A 19,940-nucleotide genomic window follows, 5' to 3' on the forward strand; every position below is an offset into this window, starting at 1 on the left:
AGAGGCGGGGACGGTGCCTATTTAGGTATCTCCACATTTTCCCGCGCGGCGGGTCGCCAAAGGCGAGCCCGTCTGCGCCCGTCCGCGCTGGTCCGTCGCCAGGAGTTCTGCCTGTTAGCACAATAATGGCCCCATACATGCGAGGGGAGCTATTGGCCCTTCGCAGGAAGAGCGCCTGCATGCCCCATTTATGGCACCCGGGCACCCTTAGCCTATGGTGCAAGCATTGTGGTTATAAGGCCACTGAGGCCCCTACGACCTCTCTGACTCCCAGTTGCACAGTACAAAAAACTGAAAAATTTAAGATCCTTAGCTTGAACTGCAGATCTATGGTTAAACACCACGAAGATATTTCTGAACTCCTCCTGGATCATAATCCTGACTTATTATTTCTTACTGAGACGTGGTTGACTGACGAGTCTGGCGCTACCTTAGCCCTAGCTCTACCCCCAGGTTACTCCATTCGGGCCCAGAATAGGATGAAGTGGAGGGGTGTTGGACAGGCTATTATTTTCAAATCGAGTCTTGCCTGCACCCTTCCCGCGGCTAACATAGCTGACTGTGAAAGTGTCCTATTTAAGATCAGGTTTTCGGACATCTTCACCCTTACAGGTCTCCTAATATAGCGCCCCCTGGTCCAGCTGGCACTTTTCAAGACTCTCTGGGTACGGCTATTTCCACTCTAACACTGCAATCAGCCAACTTTAGTATTCTGGGCGATTTAAATCTTCATCTTGAGTGTCTTGACTCTCCTGCCATATTGAATTTTGTGGGCGACCTGGAGGCCTGCCAACTAATTCAGCTGGTCAGGGGACCCTCGCACTCTGCAGGATATTTGTTGGATCCTGTATTTTCTAATATTCAAGACATCACTGCACACCCTCCCCTCCCGCTTATCTGGACGGATCACCATTTTATTCATATCTCCATAGGGATACCAGCTGGCCCCAGGCCCAAGCCTCTCCCCCCGCCCCTCTTGAGACGTCCCTGGCACAAACTTGATGGTGCCCTATTTGAATCCAGACTCAAACTCTCATGGCCTAAATGGTCTAGCAATCTGGAGGAGGCTGATAAAGCCTATAGGAAAGGGATCACTGATGCACTGGATCATTTTATTCCCAAGAAACTGTCAAGGCCCTATCGCGACCAGGTTCACCCGTGGTATTCGGAAGAACTGGCTATTGGGAAAAAACAATGTAAAACTCTCGAGCACAAATGGAGACGCTCCTATGACCCCATAGGAAAAGCCAGCTATAGATCTGCTACCAAATTGTATCATAAGCAGATAAAAAAGGCTAAAGCCATCTACTATACTAATTTGATCAACTTGAGTACTAATCGTTCGAAAACCATCTTTTCCTTGATAAAGGATTTGTCTAAAGCTCCTGAGGCAACTGTAAGCGCAATAGGATCCAACACACAATGTGAAGAGCTAGCTTGCTTTTTCGTAGGAAAGGTTAAAGCTATTTACAACACCTTAAATTCTAATGTCCCGACTACGTCCCTCCATGAAGCCACAGTCTTAACCGCCTTATCTCACTCCCTTCTAACCTTCCCCCCTTTATCCTTGGCTGAGCTGGAGCTTCTTGCTGCTAAAGTGAAGTCTGGCTCTCCGGATGACCCGGTCAAACCAGAGATGTTCCGACTTCATCGCGACTCCATTTTGCTGGAGGGTCGCGAGCTGATTAATCAATCACTCCAATTAGCCACGGTTCCCAGCTCCTGGAAGCATGCTAAGGTGGTACCTGTGCTAAAAAAATCTACCCTGGACCCCTTAAGGCCGGATAGCTACAGGCCTATCTCCTTGCTGCCGTATTTGGCCAAGGTCACGGAATCTTACGTGAACGCTGCCCTGACCAGGTACTTGGAAACAAATGATATTCTGGCCGAGTCTCAAAATGGCTTTAGAGCCAATCATAGTACAGAGTCGGCCCTCCAGGCAGTTACCGAACAGCTGAGGGTGGCACAAGATCTGGGCAACACTTCCGCCCTTATACTGCTGGATTTGAGTCCGGCCTTCGACACGGTCTCCCACAGGATCCTGCTTAAACGTCTTGGGGAGATCGGAGTCGGGGGCAGTGCCCTGGACTGGTTCGTGTCATTTCTATCTGACCGATCCTTCCAGGTGCATGTCGCTTCGTACTCGTCCAGCAGACACCCTCTCAGCTGTGGGGTCCCTCAGGGCTCGGCTTTCAGCCCCACGTTGTTCAATGTGTACGTTAGACCCCTGGCCATACTAGCAAGAGAACGGGATATCAAATTAACTTCTTATGCTGACGATACTCAGCTTATTTTTACTTTCTCCAACAACGCTGAGTCTGACCAAGCTAAATTTGGTGAAGATCTTATGGCCATCGCCAACTGGCTATCTGATAACTGTCTACAACTTAATGCTTCCAAATCAGAGGTGCTCATAGTTGGTCGGAACCCACAGAAGTGGGCCGAGCACTGGTGGCCCTCCACACTCGGCCAGTCCCCAACCCCGAAGCAGGAAGTAAAAAATCTAGGAGTCTTGCTGGACAATGACCTGGCCTTGGACTCCCACGCAAAAAAAGTGGCAGGTACTTGCTATTTAATTTAATTAATTTAATTGTGGGTTTATATAGCGCTAGAATCAACTCCCGGAGGAGTATCTCCGCGCTTCGACCGCTGGGGAACCCGTCCTGGCTCACCCTGAGAGATGGTTCCTAATGGGTATCTCTAAGGTGCGACCAAGCATCCCCGGCGGTCTGGGGGGCCGTTGTGAAGATGAGGCAAGCTAATGCCCAGAGTTGCCGAGTGTGGTCCCTGACTGGAGTAGGCACCGAGGCGAGAATTATCGAGCCCGCTGACCCTGGTCCACAACCCTGCCGCGTCGGGAATCGAACCCTGGTCCCGGGCCGTCCTCTGCTTACGGGTCTGCCGCCTCTAACCAGTGAGCCACACCACTCCACTCCTTCGCGCCCTTAGACCCATCCTGGGATTTTTTGAACCTCCAACCCGGCAGATAATAGTCCAGTCCATGGTCCTCTCACTCCTCTCACATCTGGACTATTGCAACGTTCTCTTTCTGGGCTCCAATCTGACTGTCATTAAACGACTTCAGAGGGCTCAGAATGCTGCAGCCCGCACTCTGCTTACCCTGCCAAAACACAGCTCCGTATCTCGGGCTCTTGTTCGGTTGCACTGGCTCCCTGTAAACAGAGAATCCTATTTAAGACCCTATGTGTAGCTCATAAAATTTTACACGGACAGGGTCCTCATATCCTGAAGGGACTTTGCACCTTCTATACCCCGACGCGCGATCTTCGCTCTGCAGATCTCCACCTGGCCTGTACTACAAGGGTACGAAGGAGCAGAGCGGGAGGACGCTCATTTAAGCACAAGGCTCCACTACTTTGGAATTCTATCCCTCTACAAGCACGATCCACTACGCATTATCAGTGTTTCCGCAAGTTAATTAAAACGTGGCTATTTTTATCAATCTAACCTGTAGTGCTGTGCAGACCGGTATTATACTCCCTCTCCACATGCAGCCTCGCAGCCGCTCTGTCACGCATGTCTGTAAGCGCTGGGACGCCCCGTTGCTGGGGTAGCCATGCGCTATACAAAACAACTTAACATAACATAACATATTTGCACACTCACAAATGCCACCAGATCTTGTGATATACAAGCCCATAGGCAAGCATTCACATATGTAGGTACAAACTCACAGCCAATAAATCCGGACTAAAGCAAACACAACCCTCAAACAGGCATGCATAAAGATAAGGACATGTATTTGTATACTCTCGGGCTCAAAATCTAGATATGAATATGCAGACACACACACATGCAGAATAAACAGACAGATATAGGGACGGGCAAACATGCATATACTCCCAAAGATAACTCCAGGACCATCCATACATGAACACATACTTAGACACGTACACCTAAGCGTGAACATGCTCACATACTTACAGCCAGATATTGCCACACCGCTGCACACATACTCTAACACACACCATGCACATGTGAGTATTAAGGTCAGAAGAGTAATACTTGATTTTATGTTTTTTTAGGACGAGCCCTTGTCTGATTTCAGCCCCAATATCCAGGTGCAGTGACTCCGGTCAGTATATTTATTTGGTGGGGACCACGACCCACTCTGTAGTGTGACTCATCAGCCTCTCTGTGTCTTGAACTTTAAGAGGCCACACTAAGACATTGGCACAGATATATACAGAGACACAGCACTCACCCACATGGTTTTATATTGATCCTCTTCCTTGAGTTTAGACTCCAGAAAATATACCTCCTCTTTCTTCAGGACAAGCAGCCACTCTTGAAGTTTCACCTGTAGGGATGAGAGCGCAACAAATAAAGATATGTAGAGTGTGGTCTTAATTACAAAAAAAGGAGTCACTACAGTACCTGCCACACATGTCCAGACTGTACTTACCAGTCATGCATTAGTATTGCTAGCAGCAGCCACACATATCGGGATTGTCAAGTCAGAGAATCTTATATAACGCACATATCACCGGTAGGTCTCGTGGCGCATGCGGAGATTCCAGTGACTGAGGGTCATATTCAATTCCGTTATTTCTGATCAAGCAACCACGTTTTCAATTATTTGCGGAAACGCTGGTTATTCGCAATAGACAGAAGATGAAAGAGCAGCTTGTTCCAGAAATGAGGGGCGAGAAAAGAAAAAGATCGACCCCCATTGCGTACGGTGCGGACTCGTAGTGGGGTAAGAAGAGATTTTCAGCTGGACCTTAGTGTTCTTTTTGGCTGATATCTTTTGAGTTTTGTTCGCTAAATAACCAGGCCCAGTGCCATAGATACGTCTGTGAGTTAGGCACAAGATTTTAAAATGACCTCTGGAAGCCAGTGGAGAAACCTCAGACTGGGGACTGAGGGAGATCCTGGAGGTAGATTTAGGATCAATCTGGCCACAGTATTCTGCAAGATTTGCAGTTTAGAACAGATATCTTCATTTAGGGAGACTAATAAGACATTCCCGTAATCCATGCGACTTACAATTAAGCCCTGGACCAGTGGCTTCCTGGCTTCAATAGGTAGCCATTTAAAAATCTTACGTAGCTTCCGCAGGAATCCATAACAAGTACCCAGCACAAGATTTACATGATTTTTCATGGATAGCTTGTTGTCAATCGTTATTCCAAGGTTGCAGACTGCTTGTTTTGGGGACGGGCATGGGCCCAATGCCTGAGGCCACCAGCTGCTAGACCAATACTCTTCGGCCCTGCCGAACAGAATAATCTCGGTTTTACTGCTGTTTAGCTGTAATTAGTTGTTGCCCATCCAGCTATTAATGTGGGTCAGACAGTTTTTAAACCGGATCATTGTATCTTTACGGTCAGGACCAACTATGATCAACAGCTGAGTGTCATCAGCATATGACACTATCTCGAATCCATAAGACCTGATTATCCTGACCAGCGGTGTTACATAAAGATTAAAAAGCATAGGGCTCAGGATTGACCCCTGGGGAACTCCAATGCTTACTGGTCTGCTGCATGAGGCTAGGGAACCTAAATGCACAGTCGTAGAACGGTCCTTTAGATAGTTTTTAAACCAGTCAAGAGCTTTCCCTCGGACCCCCATCTCCCAGAGCCGTTGTTCTAAAAGGTCATGGGAGATGGTGTCGAAGGTGGCTGACAGGTCCAAGAGAACCAGCATAGCTGATTCTCTTTTATCCAAAGCCAGCTGTTGTTATCAACCATCTCTACTACTGCCATTTCGGTGCTCTGCGCCGACCGGAATCCTGATTGCGATGGACTGAGACATCTATGACTTTCCAAATGGATAGTAAGTTGTTTGTTTACCAAGGATTCAAGCGCCTTACCGAAATAAGGCAGCAGCGAGATGGGACGGTAATTGCCTGGTTCCCTGGAATCTAGGATGGGCTTCTTCAGAATAGGTCTGATGTGAGCTGTTTTCCATCTTATCTGCACCATCGCTTGGTCTAATGACATATTAAAAATCTCTGTCAATTTTGTTATCGACAGGGGTGCTAATTGCATGAAAAAGCGAGGGGAAAGAGGATCAGCTGGGGACCTGATTTGATCTTAGCACTAGCTCTGACACCTGTTCGCAGGTCACAGTTTTAAATTCAACCAGCAGAGGCAACAATGGTTGGCTGTTCGCAGCTGAGTGCACATCAATATTGTTGGCATTGTCCTGGGGGAAAGCTCAATAAATAGCTTTAACCTTTTCGTCAAAAAAGGAGGATACTCTATCGACCCATTCTTGTGTGGGGGAAAGGGTGCGCTGGTTGGCCTGAGGAGTGGTAAACTCCTTCAGAATTTTATATAGCTCTTTGCTGGAATTAGCAGCATTATTAATCCTCTCTGTTAAATAAGACTTTTTAACCTGTTTAATATTATTTAAATAGGTACGGTGGATTTATTTATATTTGGTTCGATCTATAGTAGTTTTGGTTTTCCTCCAGTGCCGTTCGGCAGTTCTACTGAACAATTTCTCACTTTTTAATGCAAATGTAAACCATGGAGATACTTTGCCTTTAGTCTGGACCCTTGACATGGGTGCTACTGTGTTCAAAGCAAAAGTTATGGCCTCTTCAAAGGCCGTTGTTGCTTGATCTACATTATCTGTATGTAGTAAGGCTTACGCATTAAAGTGGGTAGAAAAGGATGTAGGGTGACTTTTCGCCAGTGCCTAATTAAAAAGGCACAGTTATTATCCTGGCTAGTTATTGGAGCATCCAAATAAAAGCCACATTTTAGCAGATGATAATCCGACCAAAGTAGAAGTAGGGGTTGCTCAACTGAGTTTAGTGGAGTTGGTGAACAGTAAATCCAAGGTATGTCTGTCCTGATGGGTAGGACCTACTACCAATTGCTCCAGTCCTAATGTCTGTAGTGAAGTTACCCATTGGTCAGTATCAAAGTCCTGTGATAAATCTGCATGATAATTAAAATCTCCTATGAGAATGAAATTATTTTCGCCTAGAACATAAGGCGCAATGAGTTCCAGTAGAAGGTTTACAAAATTAGCTTTTTGGCCTGGGGGTCTGTAAACTATAGCCCCTGTCCATATTACAGATGACTGGATCATAATTTTAAAAATACGTATTTCCACTTTGTGAGCACCAGCCCCAAGTATCACAGACAATGATGTCCCTTTTTTAGGTCTCGGAGAGGTGAGAGATATTGTTTCTAAAAAGTGTACTGTCAGCCCCGCCTACTGTTCCATTGGGTAGCATCAGCATTCATGGTAAACGCTGGCTTCCCATTGGAAAAGAGGGGTTTTGGGTGCCACCTTGTCCGCTTTTCTCACTGCCCCTCCGGACAATGTAGCCTGTTTTGTGGCAGGGGTAAAAGAGTATTTTTATCTGCTTGTTTATTGAACAAGTAGATAAGAACATTCTTTTAGGCACGGAGAGCGGAGGCCCAGGGGGCACAGGGAGTGCAGCTCTCCCCAGGGCAGGGCTCACCCTCCCAGCGTCTGCCACAGACACTGTAGCAGGGGAGAGCATCTCCCCCGCCCTCCCACCTTCAGCCTCTTCAGTTGTTAATGCTTCCTTTTCTTGTTGTTTAATCCCTTCACTATCTATTGCTCTTAATCTCCCTCTTGTGAACATTGACTTCGCATCTGTGCTCTCTACTGTTCTCTGGTCCATGCTTTCGTTCGTGCCCTGGTTACCCTCTCTGGTGTATGCTGCCTTCCATCCCCTGAGATAATATGCTCTTTCCCTCTGGTCTGTGCTGTCCTCTCCCTCATGCTCAGCTGCCGGACACACGGACGGTATTATCAGGCGTTGGCGCATTCCCAGGTACTTCCACCCCTCCATTATCACCAGGGAAGAGTAGCTAACCCTCGGGCTACGCAGCCTCTTCCTCCAGTCTTACAGGCTCACAGCAGAGCTACCCCTCGGGTTACGCAGCCTCTTCCTCCAGTCTTACAGGCTCACACAGCAGAGCTATCTCTCAGGTTACACAGCCTCTTCTTACAGGCTCACAGCAGAGCTATCCCTTGGGTTACACAGCCTCTTCCTCCAGTCTTACAGGCTCACAGCAGAGCTATCCCTCGGGTTACACAGCCTCATCCTCCAGTCTTACAGGCTCACAGCAGAGGTATCTCTCTGGTTATACAGCCTCTTCCTCCAGTCTTACAGGCTCACAGCAGAGCTATCCGTCAGGATACACAGTCTCTTCTTACAGGCTCCCACAGCAGATCTATCCCTCAGGTTACACAGCCTCGTCCTCCAGTCTTGCAGGCTCCCACAGCAGAGCTATCTCTCGGGTTACACACCCTCTTCTTACAGGCTCCCACAGCAGAGCTATCCCTCAGGTTACACCGACTCTTCTTACAGGCTCCCACGCACAGCTATCTGTCAGTTTGCACAGCCTCTTCTTACAGGCTCCCACAGCAGAGCTACCCCTCGGGTTACGCAGCCTCTTCCTCCAGTCTTACAGGCTCACACAGCAGAGCTATCTCTCAGGTTACATAGCCTCTTCTTACAGGCTCACAGCAGAGCTATCCCTTGGGTTACACAGCCTCTTCCTCCAGTCTTACAGGCTCACAGCAGAGCTATCCCTCGGGTTACACAGCCTCATCCTCCAGTCTTACAGGCTCACAGCAGAGGTATCTCTCTGGTTATACAGCCTCTTCCTCCAGTCTTACAGGCTCACAGCAGAGCTATCCGTCAGGATACACAGTCTCTTCTTACAGGCTCCCACAGCAGATCTATCCCTCAGGTTACACAGCCTCGTCCTCCAGTCTTGCAGGCTCCCACAGCAGAGCTATCTCTCGGGTTACACACCCTCTTCTTACAGGCTCCCACAGCAGAGCTATCCCTCAGGTTACACCAACTCTTCTTACAGGCTCCCACGCACAGCTATCTGTCAGTTTGCACAGCCTCTTCTTACAGGCTCCCACAGCAGAGCTATCCCTCAAGTTACACAGCCTCTTCCTCCAGGATCCCACAGCAGAGCTATCTCTCAGGTTACACAGCCTCTTCTTACAGGCTCCCACAGCAGAGCTATCCCTCAGGTTACTCAGCCTCTTCTTACAGTCTCCCACAGCAGAGCTATCTCTCAGGTTACACAGCCTCTTCTTACAGGCTCCTCCAGCAGACCTATCTCTCAGGTTACACAGCCTCTTCCTCCAGTCTTACAGGCTCACAGCAGAGCTATCTCCCGGGTTACACAGCCTCTTCCTCCAGTCTTAGTCTCACAGCAGAGCTATCCCTCAGGTTACACAGCCTCTTTCCTCCAGTCTTGCTGGCTCCGACAACAGAGCTATCTCTCAGGTTACGCGTCCTCATTTCATCTAGTGAAGCAGGCATGCCCCTGGCCCAGCTCCCCTCTCCTGCCTTAGTCTCACAGCAGAGCTATCTCCCGGGTTACACAGCCTCTTCCTCCAGTCTTACAGGCTCACAGCAGAGCTATGCCTCAGGTTACACAGCCTCTTCCTCCAGTCTTAGTCTCACAGCAGAGCTATCTCTCAGGTTACACAGCCTCTTTCCTCCAGTCTTACAGGCTCACAGAAGAGCTATCTCTCAGGTTACACAGCCTCTTTCCTCCAGTCTTACAGGCTCACAGAAGAGCTATCCCTCGGGTTACAAAGCCTCTTCCTCCACTCTTGCAGGCTCCAACAGCAGAGCTATCCCTCAGGTTACACAGCCTCTTCCTCCAGTCTTAGTCTCACAGCAGAGATATCTCTCAGGTTACACAGCCTCTTTCCTCCAGTCTTACAGGCTCACAGAAGAGCTATCCCTCAGGTTACACAGCCTCTTCCTCCAGTCTTACAGGCTCACAGCAGAACTATCCCTCAAGTTACACAGCCTCTTCTTACAGGATCCCACAGAAGAGCTATCTCTCAGGTTACACAGCCTTGTCTTACAGGCTCCCACAGCAGAGCTATCTCTCAGGTTACACAGCCTCTTCTTACAGGCTCCCACAGCAGAGCTATCCCTCAGGTTACACAGCCTCTTCTTACAGTCTCTCACAGCAGAGCTATCTCTCAGGTTACACAGCCTCTTCTTGCAGGCTCCCACAGCAGACCTATCTCTCAGGTTACACAGCCTCTTCCTCCAGTCTTACAGGCTCACAGCAGAGCTATCTCTCAGGTTACACAGCCTCTTCCTCCAGTATTACAGGCTCACAGCAGAGCTATGCCTCAGGTTACGTAGCCTCTTTCCTCCAGTCTTAGTCTCACAGCAGAGCTATCTCTCAGGTTACACAGCCTCTTTCCTCCAGTCTTACAGGCTCACAGAAGAGCTATCTCTCAGGTTACACAGCCTTGTCTTACAGGCTCCCACAGCAGAGCTATCTCTCAGGTTACACAGCCTCTTCTTACAGGCTCCCACAACAGAGCTATCCCTCAGGTTACACAGCCTCTTCTTACAGTCTCTCACAGCAGAGCTATCTCTCAGGTTACACAGCCTCTTCCTCCAGTATTACAGGCTCACAGCAGAGCTATCTCTCAGGTTACACAGCCTCTTCCTCCAGTATTACAGGCTCACAGCAGAGCTATCCCTCGGGTTACACAGCCTCTTCCTCCAGTATTACAGGCTCACAGCAGAGCTATGCCTCAGGTTACGTAGCCTCTTTCCTCCAGTCTTGGTCTCACAGCAGAGCTATCTCCCGGGTTACACAGCCTCTTCCTCCACTCTTAGTCTCACAGCAGAGCTATACCTCAGGTTACACAGCCTCTTCCTCCACTCTTGCTGGCTCCGACAACAGAGCTATCTCTCAGGTTACGCGTCCTCATTTCATCTAGTGGAGCAGGCATGCCCCTGGCCCAGCTCCCCTCTCCTGCCTTAGTCTCACAGCAGAGCTATCCCTCAGGTTACACAACACTTCTAATCCGGACAATATAGTCAGGTACTTCACATAATTCAAAACGCATTCATTCATAAATCCATCCCAGGAATCTGAGTGATTGGTGCTCTGTGCTCTTTTGTGAATGTCACCAGTAACCTATACCCCCTCATTTGTCTTAGTTGATCGTTGGAATACACCCCACTTGATCGATAATCTTAACACCATAGCATTTATTCAATCGAAATACTGGTGCCCCCAAACCCCTCTAATTTTGCCTTGCACTCCTCTAATGCAATAGGTCTCGCAGTTACGCGAGTTTAAGCTTTACTTATGTTTTAAAAACAAAAATAAAAGGCATTGTCATTTGCAATGTTAATAGTTAAAAGCAAATGCCTTTTATGTTTTACAGAAGATAAACAAAATAAAAAAACTATGTAATTTACAATGTCAATAGCTCAAATAATGTAACTGCGAGACCTATTGCATTGTAATGCTTGTTGTACTGGTTCTTGCCTAGAAGGATCAGAATCCCTGCTCCATGGAAACAAGCTTAATCACTGGCACTTACTGCGACTTGACATTGTGCACACATTATGCCTAAAGCATGGAAACACTTAGACTTGACACTAAAGAAGAAACGTTGTCCTAGAGACATTATCAAACATTCCAAAACAACACAGAACCAAGTGAAAATATCTAAGCAAACACGTTTTATCAACACAATAACTGTGTATGCAGTCCTGACACGGTCACACTCCAATAAGTCGTCAACACCCTCCTCCTTAACTACAAGAATGACCCCTGACCTCCTGGATCTCTCTGCAGCCTTCGACACAGGCGACCAGCTTGCCCTGATCAACGCATAAAAAACACGATGGGATTGTAAGACACTGCTTCACATCCTACCTCACCAGCTGACACCAGTTCATGCAAATAGGTTCTATACAATCACAAGCATTCCATGCCTCCAGCGGAGTATCCCAGGGCTCCTTCCTTTCTCTCATCATCTTTAACCTCTACATGGGATCCCTCAGATCCATCCTCACAGACAGCAGCATCAAGAGCCATCAATATGCAGATGATGCTCAACTCTACCTTAAATATCCTCACCCAATGACATCCACAAATCCTGCCCTGATCTCATCCAGTCTTGGATGTCAACTAATGTATTAAAGATAAACCCCACAAAGACTGAACTCTTCCTGTATGCCACCGGCGCAGAACAGCCACAGATTTAAGCCTGGGTCTCCAATGTAAACCTATCTAAACCTATCGGTCTTTACCCCACCCTCGACACAGACCTCTCATTCAAGCAACACACTGAATGAATGACAAAGCATGCCAAGAAAGCTTGATTCCAATGTCGTCTCTTGAAGAAGTTGTTTCTCCTGGAAGATGACTTAAAATCAGAACAAACGTACAAGGCCTCTCCCATGGGGGTGGGGACAAGGCCCTGGTCAATGGTCTTCTTAACATCACCCTAGGCACCCCTGAAAGGCAGCATACATGAAGAAGCGGCGCAGCTCATCAAGGGGTTGAAGAAATCATATCACCTCCACATTAAAAGACGTACACTAGAGTCAATAACAGGGGAAAGATATCGGCCGCGTGATCACGGACGATCAGTGCTCCTCACGACTGACTGTCCTGGACTCGAGTCCAGGAGCATGCTGGGAGGCTTGCTGCTGTGTCCTCTATCGCTGCTCTTCCGCGGGTCACAGACAGACAAACATCAAGCAGCGAGATGTGTTGCACCGTCTCACCGCGCTGCCTGGTTGCTTGTTCGTGGAGCTGTGTGCTGGGTTTCTCTGAAAGCGGGACGCCCCTCGCTGAGACAGTGTACATCAAAGATGCTGCCGAAATCCGCTGAAAACCCTGGGTGGGGTCGAGGCACCAGACGAGCACCCGCTGTGGATACAGGACTACAGAGCCAGAGTGCTGCAAGAAAGCTAGGGGAGGATGGCAGAGAGTCACCAGGGAACTCTGCCGCTGGGAAAAAACTGTAGAAAGGTGGATATCTGCCCATATGGTTGCCCCCACTTTTTGCCAGGTGTTTTGCTGGTTTTCAATTTAGTTGGACTAGGACTCTGCTAATCCGGGCCCCAGTCTATCTGGTTTCACTATAAAATTGACTCCATGTACTTTAGGTACATACCAGATTGGGTATTGGGTCACCTTTGTGAGCCCCTTTACAGTGCACCATAGGTACCCACGGCATAGTTGCATCCAAGGCCTACCAGGGGCTGCAGCATGTATTATGCCACCCCTGGCTGGCCCTCCAAACTAACACTACAGGTCTGTTCACACAGCCTGGGTAAGGTGGTGTAATCACCCCTTACTATGATATAGTATACCAATATCCATATACCTATATAGACACATATACACCTATAAAACACTCCTATGGCAGCCTTGACAATCCTGGAGGCACAGTGGTTGGTTTTATGTGAGAGGGTGCCCTAGCATGAGCTGAGCCCCTCTGCAGCTTTCGTAACCATCTCCTTATAGCTGTTCTATGATATAGCCATAACATATACTCTTAAGTGCATTATAATCCTCACAGTTAATGCTAACTTTGGTTTGGATTTATCGAAACATGCTGTGTAAGGTGTCAAACACTTTGGAATACTCCCCCCATGCCAGTCCTGGCGGCGGGGGTAGCATTCCACCCTTCTAGAGGGAGAAGACCTGTAGTTACTGGTTTACCCGGTTAAAGTTAAACAGAGCCCTGGCATCACAAAATGGATATAGCTAATAGGGTGGTAAGGCGCACTCGTGATTGATCAGTTTTTACGTACTGTGTACCTTATTTTGTATACGGTGCTGCGGTTTGTCAAGGTGAGTCGCCCCTTGCGTAATGTTAAATAGAACTAATTTCAAACTGAATAGTTTGAAAAAACGCGCACTATTCACTTGGTGTGTTTAACATTTAATTTGTGTAATCAAAACGTAAACAATATTTTCATTTTTCAAATTTAAGTTGTTATATTGTACAACATCATCAACATAAATTGCAAAATTCCTTCATTTTTTACTTCATGGCGTACAATGCAATGTCATACATTTATACAATTCCTTTACAGTTCATTATTCAAATAATAGATGAATTCAAAGACATTCCTTGAGCGATGCCCAATGCATTCCGGAACCTTTCGGTTCCTTCGTCAGGGGATAATCTGAAAAACATGTATAATAATGTTTTGTTAGTGTCCATGTTGTGTCAATATCCCAAAAGTATGTATTCTGTGTGTTTACATCTGTGCCTACCTTATGTTGACCGAAACAAATTTTGAATACCTGTTGTATGTGAAGCCAAAAAATCCAATTAATACCTATGTGATCAGAGAGTAACATGTCAAGTACAATTTACGGTATTCAATTGTACTATTTTATTGTTAAACTTCACTTACCGTACTGAAATCAGTACTCTAAAAAGCCCGGTCTGTGGATCAAGGAATCAAATATGTACACGGATTAATGAGATGGTGAGTGCGCTCGAATTCGTATCGTGAATGATGGAAACAAATCATACCTTAAAGTTGAACTTGCTCACTATGCTGAAATTAAAAGAATACAGTGCATGAGTCACTGCCCGCTATAGCCAATAACTCCGAGATATATAAACTCTCAGTTCTTACCCTTTGAGGGAGTAGCTGCACCGATTCTAAAACCAATGACAAAAAAACAGGAGAAAGAGGAAAATATCCTCATTAACCGATCACCACAAATCTTTCCGATCTAAGTCTGTCTAAATAGCCACTTTGCTCGCTCACGTTCATACCGGATTGTATGGTTCCGACGCCCGTAGACACCATGGACCACTGCCGTCATGAAACGCCAAGTGATCTTATCGTAATATGTGTGCGACATTAACTAGAAATCGACAACGGACCTCAGTGCATCCAGTCAATGGAGGCCATGTTTGAATGTGCATTAGTGCTATTAACAAATGCGACCCGGTGCCCCACAAACTGTCACCGATGCCGGAGCTAAATGTCTTGTTGATATTAACGACCTGAAGATATTGTAAAACAAAATGAACTAAACGAAATGATTAAACGGTGATAAATGAATGCCTGTCGACAGCAGCCGAAATTTTGGGCCATATAGAGACGAATAATGTCAAATGACTTAAACGTAATAAACCCTACTGGGGTGATTCTAAGCTGAGCGTCAATGTGTTGATAACTCCCGCGATAACCGTGGTTCAATTATATGTAATCAAGAAAAAGGGGAATAAAATATCAAAATCATTTAAGATGCTCAAATCCCTGATGTGGTCTATACCTCAGATTGTAAAAACTATATTGAATGCTGCTAGGAATATCTACCCTTATTAAGTTGAAGCCTATGGGTAAATTGTTGTGATTTGTGTGTATGACTGTATCAATATGTTTCACCAATACCATCCACATAATATTTTCTATCATTACGCATGCGTAATGATAGAAAATATAATGTGGATGGACAGTCATCCACATTATATTTTCTATCATTACGCATGCGTAATGATAGAAAATACATCCATCCACAGATACTGGGAGGTGAGAGACGAGCTGTCTTTGGGAGAAGATCCCCTATTGCTACTCAGAGGAGACAAGGTTGTTCCCCCCCCGAGGCCTCATTGAACACCTGATGGCGTTACTGCATGAGGGCCACCAGGGAATCACGAAGACCAAGGCCCTGGCCCGACAGGCCTACTGGTGGCCTGCGATTGACGCACAAGTGGAGAGATACGTGAGACAATGTGAATCCTGTTCCAAAGCAGACAAATCCCAAGTGATGCTTAGACCACAGTTGGGAAAATTCCCCACACCTGGAGGACCCTGGGAAATGGTGTCCATAGACATAATAGGACCGATCCTGGATATCGAAGGAAACCAGAAATATGTGATAGTGTTGATGGATAGGTACTCCAAATGGCCGGAAGTGGAGGTGAAGGACGCAGTAGACTCGGATGCGGTGATCGCCTTCTTAAATGCAGTGTTCATAAAGGAAGGGATTCCAAAGATCATTACATGCGACAATGGGCCCCAATTCGTCTCGGCTAAATGGGAGGCATACATGTCCAGGAACGGGATTGAAATGAAACACACACCCATATACCACCCTGCGGGAAATGGCCTGGTGGAACGTTTCAACCGGGTAATCATGGGAACTATCCAAGCGGCGATAAATGATGGACTCGATTGGGAGAAGGAACTGCCCAAGATGCTATGGGCCTACCGCATCACGCCGGGCAGCACCGGCTATAGCCCCTTCAGCCTTTCACCAAAGACAATATCGCGTGGAGGAAAATGGTGGTGCAAAGTAAGTCGTCACCAGCAATAGTGAGGAGAAACCTGGAGAAGGCGCAAGAAACATACACAGAACAGTTCAACAAGAGACGGAATGTGCAAGGAGTGGCTCTTGAGAAAGGGGACTGGGTGAGAGTGAAAGTAGCAACTTTGAAGAGGAAGGGAGAGAGTAAATTCACTCCACCCCTACAGGTGATTGAGCCATTTGCTAGATCGGCATTACTCAGCGACGGCAAAGTTTGGTCGCAGGACAGAATGGCTAAATGTAGCAAAATACTGAAGTGGACTGCAGGAGAGGACGAGGAAGTAGAAGGAGACGCAGAGAGAAGAGAAATGGAATGTCGGGAAGGAGGACAAGAGCAAGTAGATGAAAGGACACCGCAAGTGGAGGAGAAGGAAACCATGTGTGGCGGGAGCAGTACAGAGAGCGAGGATGGTGGCAGAGAGAATAGGAAGGGAGCAGGTGAAGAGAGAAAGGTTGGAGAAGAGAGGAAACAGGAACCCCGAGGGAGGGCCATGGTGAAGGACAGACAAGGAGATGAGACAGCAACGGGAGCAGTGAAGACGAGAGCAGGAAGAGTCGTAAAAACTCCTAAGAGGTTTGAGGACTATGATATGGACATTAAGTAAGAGTTTGCTTTCCTTATTCTATTGTTTATTATGTAAAAGGGGAAGATATGTGGCATCGCTCTAGTTGTTTGAGCGGAGGTGCCGGAACCAGACCCGGAACCGGAAGTCGGCCATTTTGTGTGGCGCCGGCAAACAGAGCGTGATACACGCGATCCCGGCGCTCCGGGAATAAAAGCCTTTACTAATTACACTCTGGCTTCTGTGCACTTTATTACAACAAACCCAGCACTTTACAAATCGGTGCAGCTACTCCCTCAAAGGGTATGAACTGAGAGTTTATATATCTCGGAGTTGTTGGCTATAGCAGGCAGTGACTCATGCACTGTATTCTTTTAATTTCAGCATAGTGAGCAAGTTCAGCTTTAAGGTATGATTTGTTTCTATCATTCACGATACGAATTCGAGCGCACTCAGCATCTCATTAATCAGTGTACATATTTGATTCCTTGATCCACAGACCGGGCTTTTTAGAGCACTGATTTCAGCACGGTAAGTGAAGTTTAACAATAAAATAGTACAATTGAATACCATAAATTGTACTTGACATGTTACTCTTTGATCACATAGGTATTAATTGGATTTTTTGGCTTCACATACAACAGGTATTCAAAATTTGTTTCGGTCAACATAAGGTAGGCACAGTTGTAAACACACAGAATACATACTTTTGGGATATTGACACAACATGGACACTAACAAAACATTATTATACATGTTTTTCAGATTATCCCCTGACGAAGGAACCGAAAGGTTCTGAAATGCATTGGGCAATGCTCAAGGAATGTCTTTGAATTCATGTATTATTTGAATAATGAACTGTAAAGGAATTGTATAAATGTATGACATTGCATTGTACACCATGAAGTAAAAAATGAAGGAATTTTGCAATTTATGTTGATGATGTTGTACAATATAACAACTTAAACTTGAAAAATGAAAATATTGTTTACGTTTTGATTACACAAATTAGGTGTTAAACACACCAAGTGAATAGTACGCGGTTTTTCAAACTATTCAGTTTGAAATTAGTTCTATCACAAAATGGATGCCACTGCCACAGACACGAGTCTGATCTCCGGCTACTGGACGAAACTCCGGCAGGGGAGGCCTGGACAATAGGTTTCCTGTCAGGGGAGGTGCCAGCACCTCTCCAGACAGGCTTTAGTGTATTGGGGCAGGGAAGGTTGCATTCAGGGAATGCTTTTTCAGACACTGCCTGGGGCACACAAGGTGCTCTATGCATAGTCCAGTCCAAAACGGTTGCTGGGGTGCTCAACCCCAGCTCTGGCGCGAAACTGGACTGGACTGGACAAAGGGAAGGAGGTGTAACCACTTTCTTCCCTGGTCCATCCATAGGAGGAACCTTTCAGGTAGTCCAGCCCCCAAACTTAGTATAAGTATAGGAGCTGGGTCCCTAGGACTTTAGGTTACCCTGGACAAAACTTTGATACAGAATCCTGGACCTTCGACGTTCCATTTCGACTGGAAGACGGAAGACATCTCCCTTGTGGTCAAGGAGTGACCACCCTGTTCAAACAGGCACCAACAGCAACTTTGCTGGTCTGCAGTTTTGAGGCTCCCGCCGGATCCCGAAGAGACTGCGACTCTGGACAAGGAATTCCAGACATCTCTGACCCGACCTTCGCTCACAGCAAAGCTGTGATACATGGCACACACGAGAGACTTGGGACCGGAACTCCTGGACATTCTGCATTTTGCTAATTGCATCGACTCCCGAGGTTTCTCGCAGTTGTGCATTGGGGTACTTGAAGCCCCAGCCCCGAGCACCATTTGCACCGAACCACAGGTCCCCACACTCCGTGAGTGTTCCGTGCGCCCCGCGAGTCCGTTGGCTAGTGAGCCCCTGGAAGACTTTCTTTTGAACTAAACTTGCTTTCCTGGTTGCTCCAGCTTCCCTACAAAGGAGAAGCCCCACAGACCTTGCTGGACTGCAACAGAGCTCATCTCGACATTCTGCGTGTGTTGCGGTTACCAAGGCTTGTTGGGTCCAATCCGGATACCGACACCGCAGACAACTAGATCCATAGTGGGACAGCTCGAATCCAGTGCCTGGTCATCGTCGATGCCCCCTGGACCACGTGTCTGAAGAGACAAGCTCACCGTCTTCACCCGAAAGCACCCGACATCGCCTGGTTCTTTCCTGGTACCTTCCTGGTCCCTGGCTAGTGACCCAGACTCTGTCCCCTCTGCTTTCAGGTTCTTCAGATCTTCGATCCACCCTTGGATCCACCCGGACACTTTTCCTCTGGTCGCCTGCAGCACTTTTTTGCAGCTCTCCATTGAAAACGACGACGAAACCCGACACGAAAAGGCACCTATGCACCCGGCTTCCCTGGGTGAGGTAACACGAGTACTCCGGTGCTCCCGTGGGTCTTGACTCTCGAAGTGTCCTAGTTTAAAAGGGTTCCATCCAACTCCATCAGGAAGTGTCCTTAAATTGTATATTTGTAACTCCTTCGTTCACCTTAGAAAGTCAATGGTAACCCGTGGCTGTGTTTAGACACTGCACGCATCTCCCGTGGGCATCCTACTTCCTAACCTTTGGTTGTTTAGAGTAGCCCCAGCGATTCCACAGGCCCCAGGCCTGCTTTCGATTCCTCACGTGGTTCTTATACCACTACTTTAGTATATGGTTTGAGAGGCCCCTAGGGCATAACTGTATTTGTGCAACTTATCGTATGCTAATTGAGATTCTTGTAATGTACTTTGACCTCTGATCTCATAAAGAGTGCAGAGAGTTGAGTTTAGATTAAATACATAGCGAGACCAGTGCCGGTGTTAAGGACGCCATCGGGCGGTGCCGTGAGGGAAACGGCTGTTTGTTTGTTGAAGGGGAGCGCCAGGAGACTGCCTCCCGTGTGACTACATTCCCCAGCAGCCTTAGGGGCGCCCGTGATGCGAGGCTAGCGCACGGAGGCGCTTGAAAAGCCGACGCGCCCAGGAGCCCCTGGGGGAGCGAGGCCGGTGTTGAGGACGCCATCGGGCGGTGCCGTGAGGGAAACGGCTGTTTGTTTGTTGAAGGGGAGCGCCGGGAGACTGCCTCCCGTGAGACTACATTCCCCAGCAGCCTTAGGGGCGCCCGTGACGCGAGGCTAGCGCACGGAGGCGCTTGAAAAGCCGACGCGCCCAGGAGCCCCTGGGGGAGCGTGACCGTGCCGGTGTTAAGGACGCCATCGGGCGGTGCCGTGAGGGAAACGGCTGTTTGTTT

General features: G+C 47.5%; 1 pseudogene across 1 annotated transcript in view; it reads right to left on the reverse strand.

Moving 5' to 3' along the window:
- Nucleotides 1-19,940, reverse strand: part of LOC144754170 (E3 ubiquitin-protein ligase TRIM39-like) — a 106,841-nt pseudogene that overhangs the window by 71,292 nt on the left and 15,609 nt on the right. Inside the window, exon 2 of the transcript XR_013594675.1 lies at nt 4,226-4,321. The product of XR_013594675.1 is annotated as an E3 ubiquitin-protein ligase TRIM39-like (transcript). The remainder of the gene's footprint in view (nt 1-4,225; nt 4,322-19,940) is intronic.

Source organism: Lissotriton helveticus, chromosome 5_1, assembly GCF_964261635.1.
Source record: "Lissotriton helveticus chromosome 5_1, aLisHel1.1, whole genome shotgun sequence".
Taxonomy (NCBI): domain Eukaryota; kingdom Metazoa; phylum Chordata; class Amphibia; order Caudata; family Salamandridae; genus Lissotriton; species Lissotriton helveticus.